Here is a 19,100-nt window from a genome sequence, read left to right on the forward strand (position 1 = left end):
TAATTCACTTATGCTGAAAATCTTAACACCAGCATTAAAGATTTAAAATGCAATTGTTACAAGCACAAAATTTAGCATTAAAACTACCCTATGAGGACTATTTATTTTATTATCTTGGAGATGTACACTATATTTACCCACATGGTTATTGCCACCACATAATTGCAGCTTTTAGAGTTGGTATATATTAAAAGTCTGAGCTCTTAACATCCAAAATGTCTTTTACATTTCACTATGTCTAGATGACATTTATACATTCTTCCAGGCCTTGACAACTGCCTGGAAGCAGTAGCCATTTGGAAATAGTCACAGTAATTCTGTTTGTCGTGATTCAGTATTAGATAGAACTGGGCTGGTAGACTAACTTCTGAATCCTGGGATTCATTGTTCTCTGTGTGTGTGTGTGAGTGTGTGTGTGTGTGAGTGTGTGTGTGACAGAGAGAGAGAGAGAGAGAGAGAGAGATAAAGGAAAGGAGCAAGGGACTGAAGGAGAATATGAATGATAAATAAATTTAATTCCTTCTTTCTTGAATCACTTTTGCTCCCTTGGTGATCCTATACATGTGCCTATTTTTTCTCATCTTTATTTTGTCCACATCTTCCTTTCATTTACTCCTATCCTTCTATTCCCATGTAACTTTATTATTTGGGTTATTATAATGTATCTAGACCTCACCTCTGATCTATGTCTTTTTTACCTCAGCAATTTATTTCCCAATTGTTCTATCAACCTTATTGTTCTTAAGAGACAATAAACTATGATAATTTTTCAGAAATAATTTTGTTTTCTTCCTTATATCTTCTAATGTTGAGACTATTTCTCTGTTTTCTTCCATCTCTATCCCTCAGTCTCATAGGTTTATTTCTCATTTCCAATCCAGCGATTTCAAAACCTGTACAACAAACCAACTCAGCAGACCTTGGCGACTTGAGGAGATTCCACAAGACAGATTTCTCCGATGATTGTGTTCCACCAAGTTCTACCACGAAGTTATCTGAGTGATCCTGTTGAACATTGTCCCATGTACCAGTCCCTGCTCTTTCCCTTTGCATGTTGTTGGTTTTGAGCTCATCGTCTTATTAGTGGTTATTAAGAGCTGAGTCTCTGAGGTCTTGGCATCATCTTTGATTGAGGCTCCTTCCTTGGATATCATGGCCATGGCCAACCTCTCTTTCTCTCAGTCTCTCACTCTTCCTCAACAACTCAACACTCCTCTCTCCCTCTCCCCCGCTCCCTTCCCTTCTTCTCCCCATCTCCCCTTTTTTCTCCTCTTCTCTCCTTTCTTACCATTTGCAGTGTACCTCACAGCAGTTTAACTTGCCTAAGAAGTAAAGCATAGGTGCATAATATGATAAGGGGGCTCATTATACGGTAAATGAGGGGAGATACCGATTCCTGGAGGGCTGTATATCCTGTCAGATACAACTTGGTAGGTTTTAAAACATTCTCCTTACGCTGGAGAGGCTGTGGGCACTCTAAAAAAGTGTCAGCAACTCTTTTTTCAGTACCTCAGGCAATCTTTTTAGTCTACCTCTGCTGCGACTTCAAACTTGCTTTGCTGTTATTATATTGCCCTTTGCTTCTATTGTCTGCATTCATGTGTTGTCTTTTTGCCTAGATATTCTTATTAAATATTTTATTAATGATTAGTTTGATTCATCATTACAGGGTCACCATGAGACATTGTCTCTGGCTTTTCCTCAGCTTCACATTCTACCCACAGAGGTCAATATCATTACAATGCTTAAATATAGCTGTAGCTCCCAGAATCCATTCCAAGGTTAGACTCATCCAGTTAACCATGAAGAATATTCAGATAGTCTATGACATGAACCTTAATGGATGGTCATCTGTTGGCTACTATGATTGCATTGAATAAAGAAACAATTAGCAATGAAGGAGTGTCATTAATAATTTAGACTTTGGAATCAGACAAACCTAGATCTGCTGACAAGATTTGCCATTAAAAGCAGTGTGACTTTGAAAAAGTTTATGTAACTACTTTGAGTTTCAGTATAAAATGGACATGATAACAGCACCAACCTCAGGCTTATTATAAGCATTCAGATGCTATAGGTAAAGAACTTAGTGCATTGCCAAGAATATAAAAAGTGCTTAATAAATTATTCTTATCGTCTTTATTTTACTGGTAAGTGGAAATTCTAGGGCAAAGTGATCTATGAATGCATTTTTCCACTAAATGTTAAAATCTTTAGGTAGATTTTATTTTCCCAAACCTCTTTTATGATGGTCTAGATATTGTCACATAAAGTGATATAAACAATCAAAACAACCAAAACATGAACAGATATATCATATCCTGAAAATGGAAGCCATTCAACTTGTATATATTCAAAATTCCTATTCCACAGATTGGAGATATTGAGACATCCATAAGTATGGACTTTATTACTGCCACCTGGAATTGTGAAGCCTCACCTGTAAGAGATAGATGATAATCAAACAAAAATCATAAAAGTTTAAGAGAATCTAGGGAATGCTGAACTAAAAGGAGGAACATAGCCATAAAATAAAACATTAATGCTTACTTCAGGCAGATCATTTTCATTCTATTTCTCCTTCAATGTAAAGCCTCCTAATTCTGTGAAATTTCATGTGCATCCCTTTGTACTTTTTGAAATTTGACATTGCATTGCATGGGGAATTGTATGTAATTCCTGCAATCCTAAATTAATTTCCTGATTTTTTCCAAAAGGAAATCTCCTCTTGTGCTCATTGACCTAAAAATTAAGTGGTGGTAAGATAATAGCACCTCCCAGGGTATGCTTCACATGCAGTGTCTTAGTGCGATGTTGATGTTATCCAAAGAGGCTAAATAATAGGCTATTCTCCATGGCCCTCAACTGCCAGGCTTCTGAATATGCTGAGTCAAGACACTTGGGTTACAGAGGCAAATAGAACTAATTTAGGGGACAATTTCCTGTGCTCCCACTTAGTACTGCTTAGAATTATAGAATCCTGCATTCATAAGGGTTTTTAGCAAGTATCAAGTTTAGCATTTCATAAAGTGTTTCCCAGAGTAATGTTATCATCCCAAGAGATGGCAATATGAAAAAAGAGAAAGAAATTCTGTGTTTAAATCAATTTGTTAAATATTATCTTTCATTGTGGTAGTCTTAGAATGTTTATTATGTTAAGTAGATTGTGAGGGAATGATAAGGAAAGGAGAGGAAGAAAGGCAAGAAAAGGAGAAAGGAAGGGGAGGGGAGGGAAGGAGGGAGGGAGGGAAGAAGGGAGGAAGGAAGGAAGGAAAGGAAGGAAGGAAGGAAGGAAGGAAGGAAGGAAGGAAGGAAGGAAATAAATATTTGTCAAACTTGATTATGTTAGCATCTTCTAGTGCACAAGCATTATACAGAATGGTTTGTGATATACCAGTGTGATTCCAGCACTTCACTTTACAGATAAAGGAACGGTGCCACTTCCAGACAAAAACGTGCCACTTTAATAAAAATCAGAGCACAGTTTTAAGTTGTTAAACATTAACCTGAATTGGCAAGAGCACAAGGAGAGCTCATCTTCCTGTTTGGCATCACAACAGCTGGTGCTGGTAGTTCTTTCATTCTCCCTGCTCATGTTTTTTCCCCCTCCACCTAATGTTACATACAGCTTCATACAGCTTTTCCTGTCCTTAGAGACACTTGATACCAAATTGCCTTTGTCTTCATAATGGTAAATAGCAGCCCAGAATTCCCATTTTCATGCCATGGACTGATATGAAACCTAATCTTATTGACCACTCCCCACTCTTCCTTTCAGACAATGTGAACACTAATAGGAACAGACTGTAATGACACAGTCACTTATTTTTTTAACCTGTTGCCGTTTACTTACAATGAATATAGCATTCTGTCTTTCTGTGTGTTTCCCAATAATAGTGCTAATATTTAGGAATTACTTGTTTGTAATCTTGTTTTCAAATGTGAGCTGGGACTGGGCATGGTCGTTCATGCCTGTAATCCCAATTCCAAGGTGTGAGGATTGCTTGTGGTCAGGAGTTTGAGACCAGCCTAGGGAACATAGCAAGACCTTATCTCTCTATATATACATACATCCAAAGTGGTTCCTTACTGTGTCTCCATTTAAGAATCTGAACATGCCTAATGTTTGGTAGAGAGGACCAGTGGCAATTCCCTATTGTGGTTAAAGGGAAAATTATATGTTTAGTTCTCCTGAAGATTCAGTTTCTTTAGGCCTTTACCAGCGAGATTGTTTAAGTGACAAAGTAAAGCACTTACACTACATCTCTCATTCAGCCTGGCAATTATGTCACCCTGGAAGATGCCCAGTGCCAGATCTCATTCTCATGCAACAAGACCCCTCTTTTATGCTGCAGATTCCTAGGTCTGTCTTCTACTGCAGGACATCCCTTACTACCTCCATCAACAGTCAGTGTGGCTTTCAGGTCATGGCAGAAGGAAAAGGCAACAATCTTCCTAATCCACATGCAAGCAGACACTCCCATGCATCAATAGTAAACTAGCCTCACAGAAAAGAGAGAAAATCTGTGACTACTTGAAAAGTATGTCAAAGTAAAGATTTTTCCCTTCCCTTTCATTGACAATCTAATATGGTAGTATATTCTTATTCTCTGTCTCCTTCTATCTGACTCTGTTTCTCTTTGCCTGTCTATCTCTGTTGGCTTTTCTGTCCTTAAAACATTCTCTCTCTCTCTCTCTCTCTCTCTCATTTTGACTCCATGACTGTTTCTGTTTTTGTCTCCCTCCTTTCACAGTTTCCTCCTTCTCTCCCTATATTTATTGATTTCTTTTTGTCTATAACTTCATGGGTCTTCTGTGTCCTTCTCACTTTCTTTCTCTATCTTTGTCCCTCTTTTGCCAATTCCCTCAGTTGATTCACAGTTTTTGACATCGGTTGTGTATGAGTCATTAGAGTCCCAGGTATGGGGTAAGCAATTATGAGCAAGGCAATTTCCCTTGGTCCAGCCTTAGTTATTTTAAATCTTAATCTAAATCTCGTATAACTCACCACAGTGATGTTACTGGAGGTGGAAAGTGGTATCTCCACTCTGGCCTGAAAGAGGATTGTTTATACTCAAGTTCCTAGAAACACTTCAGTTTTTGTTTTTAAGTCAATATTTGATAGCCATTCTCAAAATTCTTGTCCTTGTACCATGGACGTTCCCAAGATCCTTTTGAGCCATGTGCTAGGTGAAAACTATTTTTAAGATAAGACTAAGGTATTATTTGTTTCATCATTGTGTTAACAATTTCCATGATGGTGCAAAGGCAATGGTAGATAAAATTTCCAGAATCTTAGCACAATTCAATATGGCAACACCAGACTGTTAGTAGCAGTCACTGTATTTTCCACTGTCATTTCCTTAAAGTAACCAAGCAAAAAAAACAAAAAGACAGGTCAATTAACAATGTCCTTTATGAAGTAGTATGCATTATTTTTTATAACTTGTTCTCTGAATAAACACCATCTTAATATCCTTTGTGATGAAATGTGAAGTATGCATAAAGCAATTTTGCTGCAAACTGAAGTATGATGTTTTCTTGAACAAAAAAACACTTTTGTAATTGAGTTGCACACTGAACTAGCTACTTTTTCATTTAACATCATTTTAACATAAAAGTGTAACTAATAGTCAAATTAAAGCTATTGAGGCTTAAGGTATTTGGCATATATTTCTCAAAAATAAACAAATTGATCTTGTAACTTCAAGGAAAGTAACTATTTTGTATTTGTATTTGTTGCTAGTGATCGAATTTCAGCTTTGAAGTAAAGGTTAAAATTTTGAAAATTCTTTGTGCCACCATAGGTGTAACACTTCCCAATACTTTAAAATCATTCTGATAAGATTAGCTGTAATTTTAACAGGAATACTTTTTAGTATTTTCTGTATGTTAATAATTTGATTATGCTTGATTTAGTGAACCAATATTTTCTAGGTCACCAATGCATGATGACCAAGCAGTCATAGATAAAGATCCATTCACATTAAGAGATAGCCAGTGGATTTTAATATAATATTATGAAAAGTTGCTGGATGAGGTTTTAGATTTTATATTGTAACTGATCTTTTAGAAACTACTTCTCATAAAATGTTGCTATGCTATCAAAGACGAATTCTACAATAAGTTTAAAAGCAGTAAAAATCTCTTTCTTTTTTCCAAAAATACATGTCTATATCAGACTAGATTTTCTTCATAGGTTTCCATCAAAATAATATATCATACAGGTTAAATGAAGATTGAATAAGGCTATTTTCTATTAAGTCAGATTTTAAGGAAATTTACAAAAATATAGACAGTCTCACTCTCCTCCCTAATTTTTTGTTTTAGAAAATATAATTATCTTTCATAAAAATGTGTCATTTATGTTATTGTTTTATGGGTTTATTTTTATTTTTAAATTAATATTGTCATAATAATTAACTGATAACCAATGACAATTGTTAAAAGTTTTTCTCAGCTTTCATTTCTAATGTGATAAATGAAAATTTATATACATAAATGAATGCTCTTCATTTTAAAGAGTATATATAGACCCTGATTCCTAAACGTTTAAGCACTGATTTAAGACAACTTTCTATCTCCTCATACCCATTTACCTTAATTCAAGTTCCCAGAAAAATATCTGAGTAGTAATGATACTCAAAGAATTTCAAAGAATCTCAGTATTAATGATAAATGTTCAATTCAATCATGCCTCTCTTTTACTTTGAACCAGTAGTCTCAGATCAAACATATGTACCCCAATATTTAACTCTTGTAGAGTGAGTACATTCCTCATTAGTATTCATTATGGCCAGTCATTGTTTATCCCATGATGATGCTGGGAATGTCATTTCTATACCCAGTAAACATTTGGAGAGTTATTCTGTGCCAATACCAGACATTGTGCATACATTTTACATACATCTTTTATTTCAATCCTTAAAAGAATACTATGAAGGTAGTGATTTGAATCAGTAATGGGTAACTTGTCACTGCATAACAAACCACCTCAAAACTTAATGACTTAAAACAAGTATTGTTTTATTTGCTTTTAACTCTGTGGGCATGCACTTTGATCTGAGGCTCAGCTTGGTGGCACTTCTACTTATCTCTCCTGGAATTTTCATGCAGCTACAGTCATCTGGCAGCTCCACTGAATCTGGATGGTCTAACGTGGCTACTTCTATGTCTGATGTTGGTGCTACCTATCAGTGGGCCATAGGTCTTGAACAGGCCAATGTGGTTTTCTCCTATGGTGGCGGAAGAGTTCTAGGAGGGCGAGAGGAGAAGATGCAAGTCCTCGCATGTTCCAGGCTCATAAGTCACATTCCTCTACATTTTAGTGGCCAAGCAAATCACTAGACAAGCTTATATTTAAGAGAATGGATAAATTTTAGCTTTGAAAGATGAAAATGGAAAAAATTCATTGCAAAGAGAGTATGTACAGAGATGGCAGGAATTATTGCAGCCATTTTGAAAGCTGTATATCACAGTGTCATTAAATCCATTTTATAGATGAAAAAACTAAGAAATAGAACAACTAGAAAGTAGTGAGGTTGAAATTTGAGCACTTGTCTTTGTGTTGCCAAAACACATACCCTTAACCGTTAAAATGTTTAGATGGATAGATATTGAACCCATGATTTTAACTCTTTAAGAGTAAGGGTTGATGAGGCTTTGGTTCTCCTGCCATCTTTGTTTCTTTCCTGTACCAAGTGGCCACTGAGTGTCTATCTCTGCTGCTGCCTACTTTGTGGGTCTCTATGCCCCATAAGTGTGTGGGTGGATGGGTCTCCATCCACACACTTCTCTGAAAAATGTGTTTGAGAACTAATATCAGAGACCCTTTATAATAATCACCATTCTGACTGGTGTGAGATGGTATCTCATTGTGTTTTTGATTTGCATTTCTGTAATGATTGTGATGTTGAGCATTTTTCCATGTGTTTGGCCGTGTAAATGTCTTCTTTTGATAAGTGTCTGTTCATATCCTTTACCCCATACTTGTTGTTTTAACAAGGAAATTTTAGTATAAAGGATGGATTAAAGATTTGTTGGAGAGCTGGAAGAGGAAAAAGAGGTCCCTGAGATTATACAGAGAGTAGTCTCAGGAAGCATCTCCACCCTCAGGGCTTGGGGAACAAAATGAAAAGCTGGGGCACTGGGAGCTTGGAAAAGGGACTTTGTAGATCTCTGTATCACACTTCTCAGAAGTGTTGCTATGCAGCCAGTGTTGGTATCTCAGGAGCTCTTAGGAGAGGCCTTGGGAACTCAAACTCAAGAACTCTTAGGACGAGATACAAGCCACCTGGGGATGGCACCTCTGTCAGGTCAGAATAAGCTGGTTCTGGGAGAATTTGAAAAATCTGTAGGCAGAAATGACTGCCACTGACAGGGTGCAGGATGATTGCTAAACAATGCTGACAGCAAGGTAACAGGAAAAAATAAGCTCCTTTCTCCCTTTCTTCACCCCCACAGCCTGTCTCCAGCGCCCTCCCAACCCCCAATGCAGAATCTAAGGAAGCCAGCTGGCAAAGGAAAGTGGTGTGCCGAGTCCTAAACCCAAAATATCAAAGCAGAATATAGAAATATAGATTTAGTTTTAAGTCTTATGTTTAAGTCTTTAATCCATCTAGGGTTAATTTTTGTATAAGGTGTAAGGATGGGGTCCAGCTTCAGTTTTCTGCATATGGCTAGCCAATTTTCCCGACACCATTTATTAAATAGGGAATCCTTCTCCATAGCTTGTTTGTGTCAGGTTTGTCAAAGATCAGCTGGTCGTAGATGTGTGACGTTGTTTCTGAGGTCTCTGTTATGTTTCATTGGTCTATGTATCTGTTTTGGTACCAATACCATGCTGTTTTGGTTACTGGAGCCTTGTAGCATAGTTTGAAGTCAGGTAGCATGATGCCTCCAACTTTGTTCTTTTTGCTTAGGACTGTCTTGCCTATATGAACACTTTTTTGGTTCCATATGAAATTTAAAGTAGTTTTGTCTGTGAAGAAAGTCAATGGTAGCTTGATGGGGATAGCATGAATCTATAAATTAGTATGGGCAGTATGACTGTTTTCACGAATTGATTCTTCCTATCCGTTAACATGGAATATTTTTCTATTTGTTTGTGTCCTCTCTTATTTCCTTGAGCAATGGTTTGTAGTTCTCCTTGAAGAGGTCCTTCACATCCCTGTATTTTATTTTCTTTGTAGCAATTTTGAATGAGAGTTCACTCATGATTTGGCTTTCTGTCTATTATTGGTGTATAGGAATGCTTGTGACTTTTGCACATTGATTTTCTATCCTGAGACTTTGCTGAAATTGCTTATCAGCTTAAGGAGATTTGGGGCTGAGATGATGGGGTTTTCTAAATATACAATCATGTCATCTGCAAACAGAGACAATTTGACTTCCTGTCTTCCTATTTGAATGCCTTTTATTTCTTTCTCTTGCCTGATTGCCCTGGCCAGAACTTCCAATATTATGTTGAATAGGAGTGGTGACAGAGGGCATCCTTGTCTTGTGCTGGCTTTCAAAGGGAATGCTTCCAGTTTTTGCCCATTCAGTATGATATTGGCTGTGGGTTTGTCACAAATAGCTCTTATTGTTTTGAGATATGTTCCATCAATACCTGGTTTATTGAGCGTTCTTAGCATGAAAGGGTGTTGAATTTTATCGAAGGTTTTTTCTGCATCTATTGAGATAATCATGTGCTTTTTGTCATTGGTTTATGTGATGGATTATGTTTATTGATTTACATATATTGAACCAGCCTTGCATCCAGGGATGAAGCCGACTTGTTCGTGGTGGATAAACTTTTCAATGTGCTGCTGGATTCAGTTTGCCAGTATTTTATTGAGGATTTTCGCATCAATGTTCATCAGGGATATTGGCCTGAAATGTTCTTTTTTCTTGTTGCGTCTCTGCCAGGTTTTGGTATCCAGATGATACTGGCCTCATAAAATGATTTAGGGAGGAGTCCCTCTTTTTCTATTGCTTGGAATAGTTTCAGAAGGAATGATACCAGCTCCTCTTTGTACCTCTGATAGAATTTGGCTGTGAATCCATCTGGTCCTGGGCTTTTTTTGATTGGTAGGCTATTAATTATTATCTCAATTTCAGAACTTGTTATTGATCTATTCAGGGATTCAACTTCTTCCTGGTTTAGTCTTGGGAGGGTGTATGTGTTCAGGAATTTATCTGTTTCTTCTAGATTTTCTACTTTATTTGCATAGAGGTGTTTATAGTATTCTCTGATGGTAGTTTGTATCTCTGTGGGATCAGTGGTGATATCCCGTTTATTATTTTTTATTGTGTGTATTTGATTCTGCTCTCTTTTATTCTTTATTTGTCTGGCTAGTGGTCTATTTTGTTAATCTTTTAAAAAACCCAGCTCCTGGATTTATTGATTTTTGAGGGGTTTTTCATGTCTCTATCTCCTTCAGTTCTGGTCTGATCTTAGTTATTTCTTGTCTTCTGCTAGCTTTTGAATTAGTTTGCTCTTGCTTCTCTAGTTCTTTTAATTGTGATATTAGGGTGTCGATTTTAGATATTCGCCACTTTCTCTTGTGGGCATTTAATGCTATAAATTTCCCTCTAAATACTGCTTTAGGTTTGGGGCTAAGAGACAATAACTTAAAAAAACAAATTTCTTACTCAGCTTCTATTGAAGGGGAAATAGAAGCAACTTTCATTGTTCAGTCTGTACCTGAAGTGAACCGATAAGAGGAATTGAGATGTCAATATTATTTAATGGGCCCAGTGGACCCTTTTGAATATCTAACTTTTAGGATGAGAGATCTACTTGTGCCATCTAGTACCGTTGTAATTACTATATTTGTAAAAATAGAAATCCAGGAAGGCACTAAGAGAGTGAAGCAACAGAATTTATTTTAGAGTGACTATTTTTAAATTGACGACTATGACATGTCTCCTTGAGCTTGAGATGTTTTACACAATCAGGTTTCAGTATTTTCAATACTGCGATTTGCATAACCAAGATTTATTTCATTATTTTATAGAAGATTCTATTGTAATGAAACCAAAACAGCTATTAAAGGGTATAGACCTAGGCTGACGAATAAATGTGATTTCATTGTAGTTTATGTGATTGCAGTATAATTTCCTGCAATAAATTTGACTTTTAAGTGGTGTGTGTATGTTCATGTACATATATGTATGTGTGTGTGTGTGTGACTCTTCTAAGAATATTGTCAGAAAATTGCTCAAATTTGGCAACAGAGCAAAATACCTGGCAAATTTATAAATGAGGATTTAGCTTGCAAAATTATCAATGCTAGAATATATAGGTACAGAGTCATATATTTTATACTAATGTGATGAATGGAAATAGATAAATGTGTTTCAATATTATGGTTCTTATTCATTCAACTTTTAGACATCCACAAGCATCTTAAAAAGAGAAAAGCTATATATTCAAATGACTTTTCTTTCTCTAACACATTATAACTTGATTGCATTCCTCCTTTTTCTCATCATCTATATGCTATTTCTGATATTTAGTTGATTTTTAACATATATTTAAGAATACTCATTGATTTATGAAAACACATATAATAAAATGCATTACCTGAAAATGCAAGCAGTAGTGTCATTAAGGATGGGTACATCAAATTGGATTGGAAGTACACATTTTTTTAGTTAGGGCAAAACCAGCAAGATGGAGTAAGATGTGGAATTTTAGATGAGCACTACTGAAAGAAGGTGGGTTTTTATTTTCCATGTTCCCAAGAGTTTCTGTTTCATTTCGTCTAGGAAATCCACTGGAGATGGTTTCAAGATATAGGATCCTTATATGTGAGGTATCTCAAATGAAGTTGGAGCATCCATGTTGAAATTGCTTCATGTTGTGGTAAGAGAAAGTTATTCTTAATATGTTGACCCTTTAAGAATGGAATGAGAATTTCATACTATATATACATATTTTATATATATATATTATATATAAAGGAAATTTATATATAATATGCATATTATATACAAATATACAGACATGCGTGTATGTGTGTATGTATGGGTTTTCTTCTTATGAGCAGATAATGAAATAAAAAATACAGAATTTTGTAACCCAGTCTACAAGTTTGAGATTCAACAAAAAGTCTTTATTATTTTGTGGTGATTATTTTCTGGCTCCTGAAGTGGAGTAGGGCACAATTGCAGACTCAAATTTGTTCTTAACTTCTCACTATGTGTATGTACATTATATTAGTCAATAAGTTACCATAACAGCCTTAAGAGGTAGGTATTATTATCCACAGAGTAAAGATGTGGAAACAGAAGTTCAGAGAAATTAAAACCTCATCCAAATTCATTAAACTAGCAAATGGCTCAAGAGTGATTTGACTGCAAAATCTACTCTATCACTGTCATGCTGCCTCCTTGGATGAATATTTAAAATATAAGCCACTATTTTGTTATAGCACTATCTATGAGGATTTGTAATTAAAGAAATGTTTATCTGAAACATTCCATTCAGCATAATGGAAATTTAAGCTCAAATATGCATTTTTTTTTTTTTTTTTTTTTTTTACATAGAAGACATTTGTTTGAGGAAATTTCAGATTTCTGGTTGAAACCTTTAGAATTCCAGTATGCATTTGGGATATTAGTTTGTAAATGACAGAACACAGGTTCTTTTGTTCCTGGGACTCAGCAGTACCATTAGAATTAGTTGTTTTAGGTAGCCTGCCTGAAAAAGTTCAAACCAGTCTATCCTGGTGATCATGAACCACATATGTCCTCTGTCTCTGTGAGTCAGATTTGTTTGAGTTATTCAACAGTGATGCCTTGGAAGTGTGTAAAGCATTCTCTCTGTGGTAGTCATGCCTGTAGTCTTGCCTCTGAATTAGTAACAGCACCCTTTCTGTGGGAGCAGATACCATGTCTGTTGCTGAAGATTACATTTTTACTTTCTATGTTATAAAAAGGGGGGAAAGGAAAGCCAACTCTCAGTTTGAGATTCAGAGGAGCAGTCTTCAATTATCTCCAGGTTTCAATGTGTAGTTTCACTTTTTAATAGGAAAAAGCCTATAAAATTAGTGAATGCCTGGAAGATATTAGACTAGACTCTCCAACATCAATAAGGACAGACTTCTTCCAGAGCACCATGGGAAAGGAATCTGGGCAATTCTTTACTAAAGCTATTTTTTATTATTTCCATTCTGAGAACACCTGCATAAATGTCTGTGTCACTCCTATGCTATATTACTTTTCAATTCAAGCATCTTAAAAAATTTTTACAGAAGCTCCTAACCAAACATTTCCAAATTCCCACTTGATGTCCAGCTTTGGATTGATTTTAAAAGTTTTTTAAAAATAGAATTCTCTCTGTGTAGGAGCACAATTCTTTCTGCTTTTTCTCTGTAATAACCCTATATTTGCTTCTGTCTTACCTACTTTGAGATAGTGATCAAGTTACTAAACATCTTTTAGCCTCAGAATTCTCATTATAATGAGAGATTCATAACAGTCAGATTGCTTACATTTTGAAGATTACAAAGCATATGTGTAAATCACCTACTGCTTAGAACATTGCTGGCGATCTTTCATATTAGCTATATATCTAGATCTACAAATAGGTTTGATGACATGCAAGTCCCCCAGATATTTATGAGGAACTTCTTGGAATATTCCAGAATAAGGACAAAATTGTTTCAGAAGATTGGTGTGACTCACGAGGTTGGCGGAGAGGAGGTGAAAGGAAGCCTCATCTTGATCAGAAGTATCTAACCAGGAAAATAAGCATTTTATGCATTTATTACCATGCCAGAAGCAATAGATCTTTACCTTAGGTTTGTTCATATCACCTGTGTGACAATGTTCCTTTATCACAAGACTTTTTAACATTTGCTTCTCTAGGCCAACAATTCTCAAGATTTAAAGTGTTTATAACCACCTGGAAAGCATATTAAATACAGAGGGTAGCAGATGCTGTTTGAGGGATTCTGCTTCAGTAAGATAGGTTGAGTTCTAAGAATTTGCATTTTAAACATGATTATTCAGAACCAGAGCAATTCTGGTATACCCCACTAACTGCCATATTTTCATCTTGAAGATTAAAGTTTTACAGTCTATTTGGAAGTTTTATTGTTGGAGATAGAATTGAACAATTTTATTATGTAACTGTTAAGAGAGATAGCTAAGAATAAGACAAGATTTAATAATAGTTCTCTACACTTATTAGGCAGTAGAGTAACTCTGTACAGAATTTGATTCCACGTACTTATAAGAAGTTGATGGAACAACTACGTAAAAATAAAACATGCTGGTCAAGTTAATAATAGGGTTTCTGATTTTACTAATGTTTATCAAAACCATTTAATAACCAGTTGCTTTCGTATATATATTAATTTATCAAATCCTCATTCTAGTTCTGTTTAGTATTTTGTATCCTCCTTTTACAGATTAATACAAATAGATTTATAGAAAATACTAGCTTGTTAAGTTACAAGGTTAGAAAACAATAGGGCCAATCTTGGTACTAAGACAGCGTGCAACTGGTACAACTGTTTCCTTATCCCAGGGTAATTCAATTTTCCAATCATGAAAGGTTTTGTTTTTATGGCAGCCACCAGTATAAGCACGTATTGGAACAACCAGCCTATATTTATTTTGTTTAAACTGCTAAACATTTAATTTATCTTCACCTGATGAGTTAGGCTTTGAAAAGCATCAGCAGAGTAGGCCTGTTTCATGTGCTTTATAAAACTTCTCAGGAAAATATCTTCTGAAAAAAAATGTTTCAGGTATCTTCTACACATTCTTGTTTTTTACCAGTGTGCTTATTAACTTTCACCAATTATTTGTATGTCATCTTTCATTTAAATCAATTATCAGTGATTAAGCCTCGCTCAGTAGCTAGTCAATAACCTCTTTTAAAAACAAAAGCGGCTGGGCGAGGTGGCTCATGCCTATAATCCCAGCACTTTGGGAGGCCGAGGTGGGCAGATCACCTGAGGTCAGGAGTTCTAGACCAGCCTGGCCAACATGGTGAAACCCTGTCTCTACTAAAAATACAAAAATTAGCCGGGCGTGGTGGCAGGTGCCTGTAATCCCAGCTACACGGGAGGCTGAGGCAGGGAAATTGCTTAAACCCGTGAGGCGGAGGTTGCAGTGAGCCAAGATCATGACATCGCACTCCAGCCTGGGGGAAAACAGCGAGACTTCGTCTAAAACAAACAAACAAACAAACAAGCATTATAGATAGATAGATAGATAGATAGATAGATAGATAGATAGATAGAAAGAAATAGAGATATGTCCAGCCTCCTTTGTATCTAGGTGTGGCTTTGTGTCTAAGTTCTGGCCAATGTGATGTTATCTAAAACAATATATACCATTACTAGGTGATATCCTTCAAGGGTCTGAATGTCTGTTTCTCCTTCTTCCTTGACTAACTTGGAAATTAGATACGGAATGAGATGTCCTGGTGAGCCAGCTTGTATCACACAGACGAAGATAACTGTCTAGATGTGGTAGAATAACAACATAGAAAGGGTCTAGCTTACTGCCTTAATTTATAGAGCAAAACAGTCCAGGACTCCTTCTGTGCTGAATGTTATGTGAAAGATGAATAAGCTCTACTTTTTTAGCTATTACTATTAAGCCACTGTACAGGGCAGAATATATGTCCCAATGAAGTCACGCATTCTTCCGTGAATGTGTTACTCATGAATGTTTAGCACACTATGGCTCCTTTAGGAAGTTAATCTTAGCTCGACAAGATTCACTGGGTCCTTAAACAAAGAATGCCACTGTGGTTGCCTAGATATTACACATGTACCATATAGAAGCATCTCGTCTCGCACATCTTACTCTTTATACTATTTTCCTCACCACGTTCTCCAGTGATCCGTCACCAGCTCTGTTATCCTTTTTGTCCATCCATTACAGAGCAATGCATACATTTGTTCCTTTTTTCCAATTCGTTTTGCTACAGCATTTACCTTTCATGCATGTGCAGTGTGAAGACTGCAAATAAAAGACAACAGGAATAATAAACCCTGAGACGAACTTCAGAGTTCTTGCCTTTCTTAACAGCATTCAACATAAACTTTAAAAACCACATCAGACTATGCAAATAAAACAATAAGTGGATGCCTTAAAGCTTCTCCCAAGATAACAACATCCAAACCTGTATAATCTACAAGATATTCTTCATTGTCTCCTGCCCTTCGCTCAATCCCTCACCTGATCTATCCTCATTTTGCATTCAAGACACATTTTTTTTTCCATCTTTAGTATACCTCCTTGGATCTTTATTTTGGAGAAGATTTTAGATCTATATTTAATTCCCATAGTAGTCAAAGAATGCCTTGATGTCTTATGGATGCAGTGTTCTCCTGCTCCATAATGGAGTCTTCAGTTATCTTTAAGTGGCAATTATTCTACAAAGAATGCTCCCTACTAAAATGACTGTTTTGACTATGACACTAGCGTTCTGGGACACAGCCTGAGATTGCATCTTTACCTTATCCCTTAATACTACAGTTTGTGCATTGTCTGACTAGCAGAATGCAAGCTTATTGTATGCCTTAATATATCTCATAGCTGGCTGCTTACTACAATTGCCATATTTTATCATTCTCCCTGTCACTTCTTTAATGCATCTCCTATTCCTAAGCATACATGCTGGCATTTTCAACTCAATGTTCAACACACAGTATCTCACTTAATTCCCTTAAGCCTCTTAGATAAATATAATGATCACATTTCAGTCACCAACTCAACAAACATTTACTTAGCGTTTCTTTTGTGTCACCTATTACTTCAGGCAAGGGAGAGGGAGATAGCAAATAGCCCCCCAGTTGCTCACTCTCTCATAGGGAAGACAAATAAGATAAATGTAAAAATACAAAAATAAAAACATAAACCCTCTCAAAAAAACCTTTTAAATATACAGTAATAGCATAAAACTTCATTCTAAGAACAAGGAGCAAATAAGAAAATTGCTCAATTTCACTGGAAGGAGAGGAATGGCAAAGATTAGAAAATGTTTCCTGGGCATCGTACTTCAGCTGAAATTGGAAAGATAAGGAGACAGACTGAGACAGATACAACAGATTTTCTAAAATGTCACAGCTAGTTAGTGGCAAAGAAGGGACAGGGATTCACACCCAGGTACTTCTGATGTCATGGACCATGCAGTCAGCCATTCTGGCTTCAGAGTTATTCGGGTTTTTGGTGATTTCTATAATCGAATGCCATTTACATATTGGTACACTCACCTGGCACCCCCATCACTTACTCTCCTCACTTCTGAGCACTTGCTTCTCAGTTACATATCATCTCTACCACCAAGTTTTAGTTTTATATAGCTTTATAACTTGGTGGTGGAGATGATATACAAATTGAGTTTTCAAGGAAACAACTTCCAAATTTTCAGGTTTTCTGTACAGTCTTTCCTAAAAGATTCCAAATGATATTCCAATTACAGTCTGCCAATTCTGCTTTTCTGCTTTTCCTTTCATAATAGCTCCTCTTTCACTTTACAATACAAAGACATGGTTCTCATTCTTGTCCTTACTTCCCAGGGTATGCTGTCCTGGGGGATAAAAACCTTGGTGAGGCTTAAAAAGGGAAGAGTCAGGAATAAAATGAAGCTTCTATAGGGACAGTCCAAAGAGAGCAAAACAAGGGAGCTTAAGGAAGAAATAAAGGGGGCGTACCTTATTTCTTTCAGGTGTTAAACTTATAACAATGCTACTGTCTTTTTCCCCCTGTTGTTCATCACTTGATCAAGCTTTTCTCCATCCATCCTCATCTTCTTTTGGATTTCCTCTAATAAGATGACAGATTAAAATATCTGTATACCAAAGATTTTAAGGAACATATACCTAAACATAAATAAAATATATAGTAACCCCAAAATTATATTCTTTAAAATTATACACACCAAAATTTGTTTTTGATGTCAACTTTAAAAAGGTATCGGAGTGTAAAAATAGTCATTCAATGCATATAATAGCTTTGAAAATGTATTCATTAAATACATGAATAAGTGAGTGGAGGATTTATTCTAATGTAAAAGGCAAAATCTCAAGATTTATAGATCTCTCTTGAGAAGTGAGAACAATTGCACTATAATATGTATACATTTTTGCCTAGGTGCAAAAGGGGCTTATCACACAATATTATATAATTTAATTGCACAGTATCATTAGTATGTAAATGCCAAGGAGACACTCGTGGTACTATCATTATATGCTGCCCCAAGCTATATCAGAGGATCACTGAGAAAGGAATAGGGTATAGTTTGTTTCTTCTCAACTTTGAGGAATGACAGTAAAATTGTTATTGCAGCATAATTAAATATGCATATCTAGATACTAATAAATGCTTTGCTGTCCTAGAATTCAAGAGAAGTGTCAGGCCTCTCAGCCTTCTCTGGCACTGGTCATAGTCTCTAAGTTTTTCTGTAGCTTTCTGTAGCTAATAAATGACTATAGAACATTCAAGAGAATTTTATCGTCTATTGCCCTCGCTGAAAACTCCAATATTGAGTCTGCTTATTTTATTTCAGCTGGATTCCTTCCTTCCTTCATTTCTCTCTTCCTCCTTTCCTTCTTTCTTCCTTTTCTCTTTTTCCTTCCTTTTTTTTCGTGGAGAGAAAGAGTGTGGTTGGGGCAAAGATATAAATATGAGTGTTCCTTTTAACATATATTAGTCAATTTTCTCTTTTCAGGGGCATTTAAAGCAGAAAGTGCATAAATAAAATTAATTGCATAACTCTCTAGACATATGTCAAAATCTTGATGTGTTCAGTCTCTGTAATTGGTGTTGTATATTCAAAGTAAGTTTTGCAAACAGCAGGAGCACAGGCTGCATGAGAGCTGCCTATTAAATAGGGGTAATCTGCAGTAATGAAAGTCCTGTCAGCAATCCTTCATAGTTATGGGAGTCACTAGTTGGAGTTTCACAAAGCTACCTTCTCCATTTCTATTTCTTACATATATGTATATACAAAGTTTTAGTGATTATTATAACTGATTTTATTAGCCACTGTAGGCTTATTATCTTGACATGAACCAAAGTAAAACAAATGTATTTGTTAATCTAATACTAGATTCTGTAACAAATAAACCTCAAGGTGTATAATAGCT

General features: G+C 36.0%; 1 long non-coding RNA gene across 10 annotated transcripts in view; it reads left to right on the forward strand.

Annotated features, from left to right (window-relative positions):
- LOC141406893 (uncharacterized) overlaps positions 1 to 19,100 on the forward strand; it is a 934,563-nt gene that overhangs the window by 253,815 nt on the left and 661,648 nt on the right. For all 10 annotated transcript variants that reach the window (XR_012424656.1, XR_012424652.1, XR_012424654.1 and 7 more), the window contains exon 2: positions 11,755 to 11,851. This is a non-coding gene — a long non-coding RNA (uncharacterized lncRNA). The remainder of the gene's footprint in view (positions 1 to 11,754; positions 11,852 to 19,100) is intronic.

This window comes from Macaca fascicularis, chromosome 15 (assembly GCF_037993035.2).
Source record: "Macaca fascicularis isolate 582-1 chromosome 15, T2T-MFA8v1.1".
Classification (NCBI taxonomy): Eukaryota; Metazoa; Chordata; class Mammalia; order Primates; family Cercopithecidae; genus Macaca; species Macaca fascicularis.